The sequence below is a fragment of the Anarrhichthys ocellatus genome, unplaced genomic scaffold (genome assembly GCF_004355925.1).
Source record: "Anarrhichthys ocellatus isolate YVR2014 unplaced genomic scaffold, GSC_Weel_1.0 scaffold30, whole genome shotgun sequence".
Taxonomy (NCBI): domain Eukaryota; kingdom Metazoa; phylum Chordata; class Actinopteri; order Perciformes; family Anarhichadidae; genus Anarrhichthys; species Anarrhichthys ocellatus.
The window spans coordinates 4,824,640-4,830,840 of NW_022280060.1; positions in this window are offsets into that span (position 1 = coordinate 4,824,640).

Consider the following 6,201-nt stretch of genomic DNA (forward strand, 5'->3'; position numbering starts at 1 on the left):
CCCCCCCCCCCCCCCCCCCCCCCCCCCCCCAGTAGAAAACTGTGTGTTGCTCTTATCTGGCCAGACCTGCTGCAGGAGCCAACCTGCAGTGCATTAAACAAGCCACACACACATATTTATATATATATATATATATATATTAACAGGCGAATGCACACAGGAGCAGTGTGTGTGTGACTGGCTGTGGAAATGAACAGAGTAATGAGAGAGGAGCGACAGTCAGAGACGGTTAAAGGGAGAAGGAGAGTTCATCAGGGGGATTGATTGGACTATTGGTCTATTGTAGTGTATATTTGTGAATAATTCATCTCAGAGATTACACTCAGAGAAAACCATGAACATGTAATCTTGCTCTGTATATGCTGTGCAAGAAAGTGACCTGGAGATGAGAGTAATGGGATTGTGTAAAGTGGCATTTAAGATAGATTCAACACTTAAGTATATTTAGGTTGTTAACTGATTCCCTAATTTGACAAATCTTGCAATTTAAATCTTGAATGCTGGAATTGCTGGTAGACCTTTTGCACCCATGTTTCTTTGTGAGCATGGACGCATAACAGAGGTAGCTGTGCATGAAACCTGTCAACTTTGCAGCCATCTGAGTCATGCCAACTGTGTGTGACAAGTGTCAAAATGGATGTGCTTCTGTGTCAGATCTGCTTTGCCACGGTGAAAAGTTTGGTGTTGTTTTGGGAGGTAAAAATGCTCACACACGCACAATGTGTGTGCCAGTTCGCTTTGATTCACACATCCACACACGCCCAGAGAGAGAGAGAGAGAGAGAGAGATCCACCAGAGCGGATTTGGTTGGAGCACTAACTTTATTTCACCACGTCTGTCATAAACCTCCGCTGCGCCTAAAACAAAGATTCAGTCAGATCTTTAACATGTCAAATCAAAATTCCGAGCACGTTTTTTTAATTTTTTTTTTTTTTTTTTTACAGCCGTAACAGCCATGCACGTACACATAGAGAGACAGACATGTACATACAGCACGGATGCTACCCGGACTATTAAACTCCAAGCTGCCCGACACGCCACTCTCTCCAAACTAGGCGCACAGGCATGAGCGGCCGGTTTCAAGCTGCCCTCTCTGTGAATTGATTCTATGAGCCTACACGAAGCGCTGCTCTCAGAGGCGGGGGTGAGCGATGCAGAACAGCGTGTCCGATATGGCTCAAAACCTAAACCGAATGTCACACAAGTCGAATTAAGTATCTTTAAACGGCATCTGTGGTTGTGTTTATTTCGCTGTAACGGAAATACAGCGCGTTTTGTGACGGATTTGTGGCATCTCTCGTGTTCCGTCACCCCTGCGCCGCCAAATGGAACATTCCACAATTTATTCCAGGGAAAGACTGACAGTTTTTTGGGTCATGAAGCAGCTGTTCAAGTCAGCGGCCGGTCCCCCCTCCGCTGGAATAAGAAATTAGTCCATTTTAAAGTAAATAACTAAAGCCTCCGGCCGATAAGAAGGAATTATAGAATGGAGTGCAGGCTCAATTTGACGGAGAAAGAGACCCCAAAACAGTTAAAGCCACAAAATATGATTCCCCCCCCCCCTCCTCCAGCAAATTATTAAATATATTGGTGCTAGAGTTAGGCCAAAACCACGGAAGATTGGAGGCTGTATACCATAAGCAACTTACACCCATTATTGAAGAATTACATTTGCAAGGCTGCCCAATGGTGGCAAACCGCCTGCAAATGCACACAATGATGGGGAAATAATTCTTGGTGCTTGAATGAAACTTTAGGCCTCTTGAAGGTCATGCAGAACATTATCTGTGTGATGTTTGATTCCTAACTGTTTGATTGCTCGTGTTGCTGATGAAGACACGGCTTTGCTTATATTACTGTCGTCACAGGCTCCATTTGTGTCAGTTATCACTCCACTTAGTTGGAGTTTGACAATAATTTGATGCTTGGAGAGAGTGAATCACAGCGACCGTTTGTGTATTCCTTAAGTCATTTTTTCTGCGTTCTGACTTCTTCCGTAAATTTGTTGAGCAAAAGCTCCGTTTGCCATTGTTAAGTAACTTGTGCTTATGAACTTTCACAGCACGTGCTATGTAAGACTTTCTGTGTAATTAATTCTCCTGGCTTCAAATAAATGCCATTGAACACCTTGACTGTATTTGCTAGAACATATTCCAGATTTAAAGGGCTGTATTCGTTAAGTAGGCCATTAGATAAGTAACAGTCAGGTATTGTGCCAACATATAATTAAGTTTCATGAAGCATAATGCTGTATGAGATTAACAATTTGCGGGTTGTATTCATTTCCTTTCTGTATATAATGAAATACATCCTCCTTATTTTCAGTACAGTGGAACTAATGCTGAAAGTGGTTCATAAAGTTGACTGTGAGACATGTTATATCATTAAGTATAACTTAATCTATGAGATACACCAGATACAATTGATAAAAATGATCAAATGTAAAGTCTGTCTGTGTGCTGCTTAAGGAACTGTGTGGTGGAGTATTGATAATAAAAAGATGAGTCATTCTTAATCTCTTGACTGAAAACACATTTATTCTCATTAAGCTAAACTGCTCTCAACTACTGTAATAGACGCTATGTTTACATCTAGACATTTATGGGCTAAATGACTTTATTAAATAGGGAAAAATCAAACAAGTTGGAGTAGAGTGATATTGCATAAGCTTAAATTCTTGAAAGACATGCTCAACATAAAGTAAAAATAACACCAACGCCATTAATAGCGATGGCATTTGTGTAATAAATGAACAGGTAGTGTCCATGTGGGAAAAGTTGTAATCTGCATTCCTAAAACAAAAAATACATTTCCTTTGTGTGTTGTAAGACTCAGAAATCAAAGCAAATCATGGGACCTTATTTCGAAAAGAATATGTGGTAGTCTGCAACGAGAGACTAACCGTTTTTTGATCTTGTTTGAATTGTGCCATGAATTACACATTTGTCAATTTAAAAAATAAATTTTTAAGTCAAGAAAGTCGCAGTTTGTCGTAAAACTGCTGAAATATAAGACTGTTAAAATACGTGATTAGAAAGACAACACACCCAAAAGTCGCGTAAGTGATGTCGTAACTTTCTGCCTCACTGAAGCTACGATGCCAAATGTGTTTCGTACAGTTAAAATTAGGCAAGGGAACATAATAAAGAAAACGTGCCCCAAACGTCACCAGTGTAACTTCCATGCAACTCAACAACACTGAAACACCAACAGCGGTCTCCTGGGTGAAAGTCCCCTCCCCACCGCCCGTATGTACTCTCTCAATTGTTATAGACGTCACTTGCACTGAGCGTAGCATATTCACACGTATGCATTTCCATGTTTACTCAGTGCAGACTACGTGGTGTTAATTGACATACAAAAAGCAAGGATGTCATTGTTATTAGCTATCATTACTTAAAAATTGTCGTGTCATTCATGCGCCGTTTGGTGAGACCGAGCTGGTAAAACACATCAGACAAGATAACATTTGCGAGTGGAACAAAGCCAAGCTACCTAGCTAGCTAGTGTTGATGACGTTCACCGAATGGTTTCACACAAAACGTAATAATACTCCTACAAACCTACAACGAACTGCAGCTTGCAAAATTATGTTTTTAATTGACCAACATCGGATGAGTATTTCATGGCGCAATTCAAACAGGATTAAAAAAAAGAGTTGTCTCTCACAGTTGTCTACCGTACATATTGTTTTACGAAATAAAGTCCCACTGGGGTCACCGGAAGGGGAAAGACATTTGTCTCTCTACACAGAGATATATATGACGGAGTCGGAGCCTGGATTGAATTTACACCAATCCCCATTCACTTTTCTCACTTATTCCTTCACATCTGTCCGTTTTTAATTGAATCCATTTCATCCTTCTCTTCTTGTCTCGTCCACCTGATCCATTTGTCTCTCTACCTCTACGTTTCTCCCTCCCTCTACGCCACTCTCCATCTGTTGGCCCACCTCCTCCTCCTCCCACCCCCCCCCCCCCCCTCCTGTCTGCCCAGAGTCACCAGTTATCCGCCAGCATGCGTTCCTCCTCTGGTCATAATGGAGATCATATGTTGAAGCCAGCTCTGAAACCCAACACGGGACGTCCACATCAAATAAAACCTGCTGTCAGCAGCGGGGCCTGGCTCTGCCAAGGGGAGTGAAACCGTATCTGAGTCGGCCTCACCAACACGCCGTAAAATGGAAGCCCATAAGACCAACAGACAGACAGACAGACCACACCTCTCTGGGAGACATTCCATTCTCCCCCTACACAACTACAGTTTTTGTTGGTGGAGGTGTGCTCAAACCTCCTGAGGTGAAGTCTGCAGCCTTTTTTTGTTTTTCTTGCAAAGACTTGCAGCTGCCAATCATTCGTAAAAAGATGTCTGATTGGCAAGGGCATTTGTGGAACCGCATGAAGATTCAACATGTGTCTTCTTAAAAACCCCAACACTGTCTTTGCAGTTCCGTCATCACTGTGGCATGCTCACCACGTCATCGGATACTGTTGTTAATTGCATTACCTTGCCTGAATACATGGATTTTCTGTACCCCGCACACAGTAATGTTGACAGTCCTTCTGCGCTAAGTTGTCTTGTGAAATGTGCTCGTCTTCTGCCCATGAACAAAACGGTGCCGATTTCTAGTTTGGTGCCAAACATAGATACCTCAAACTTAGAGCATCGCTGGACTATCGCATTACACAGTGAAAAGAATGTGACTGCAGAGGCTGATTATAACTTTGATTTGGCCATCGTGAATGATTTTCAACTTCATGGAGAATCTGCACTGATCTGCTGAAAATAGGGCAGGTCGCCCTGGACGGTAACCATCAAGTATCTCACCTCCCGACTGAGCCTCAGACCAGTCGGAACGGTCGGGAATATATGAAAGATGTTTGATATAATAACTGGAAAACATACACTAAAACCTTGTAACAAGCAGCAGCTCAAATACGGGCCAGGTATAGGTTGTTGCCATATTTGGGATGACGTCCAGTTGAATCCATGCAAAACTTTGTCAAACTGTATATTGTTTGGAAGTCCACAGCCTGTTTAAAATAAATATATGAATAGTTTTCTGATGAGACCAGGATCCAAAAGGGTCCAAGAACAGAGACCGTCTTTTTCAAGCTTGTTCCCAAAAAAGGGGTGCTTACGTTGAACTGGTGCGTATCAGATCACCATAAATCTCAACCAGTGTACATTTATATGATTGTTATCTGTATCGGTGGCTTCCTGTGTTGTGTTCCACACGTGTAGCCTGTGGCCCGCCACCCACCGTATGAGGCGGCAGGGCAGCATCACCATTTCTCAGCAGATACGACTTGAGATTGAATTGCCCTTCCAGTCCCCATGTCTGAGCAGTGTAGATAGAGATCCAGAGTAAGAGCTGGAAGATGGATGGAGCATCGGCGGTGATGGTACTGCTGCCGGGGGGGTGGGGGGGTGGAAGCCGGAGTGTCCTGTTGTTCGTCAAGTAGCTGAGAGATCAGATGCTATCGGGCCAGGAGGTGTCTGCTCTGCCCGGCTCCGCTCCACAGCCCGAGCACTGCACACAGCAGTTAGTTTACGTAAAGGATAAACAGTGACCCGGGGGTTGTAATCCACTAGCGGGCCGAGCAGGAGCTGTGTGGATTACTGGAGGCTAACTGTAGCCTCTCCACTTGTTTTACACCTCAAGAGGATCCTAATTGAGCTAAATCTCATTATTTATGGCTGGCTATGGAGACGGTAATCAGAGTGGCTGGTGTGTCTTTAAACAGATCAGTCAGGAGCTGCGCCTGCTAATGCAAGCATTTGCGCATGTGCCCAGCGCGCGCGCGCGCGCACACACACACACACACACACACACACACACACACACACACACAGGTTCCATTTCCAGGTTTCTCTCATGAGAAGACTTAGCAGAGGGAGGGGAAATATTCTGTGGTCATTAGAGGCTCCAGCACACTCATCATCACTGTGTTGCACATGTGAGAGTGTGTGTTTGTGTGTGCAAGTGAGAAATCAGATGAAGGTTTTTTCTTTTGCTGTAGACAAAACATACCAGGAGAAATGAACATCGCTGTCACTTGTAAATGACTGATTTCATATTTCCATAAAACAACAGTTAACGAGACATTTTCCCCTCATTTATTTCTTCTGATTTAATGAATCCAGCCGATGTAGATCCACAATATTCATTGCAAGCAGCTACCTAGACCAGCAATTTCC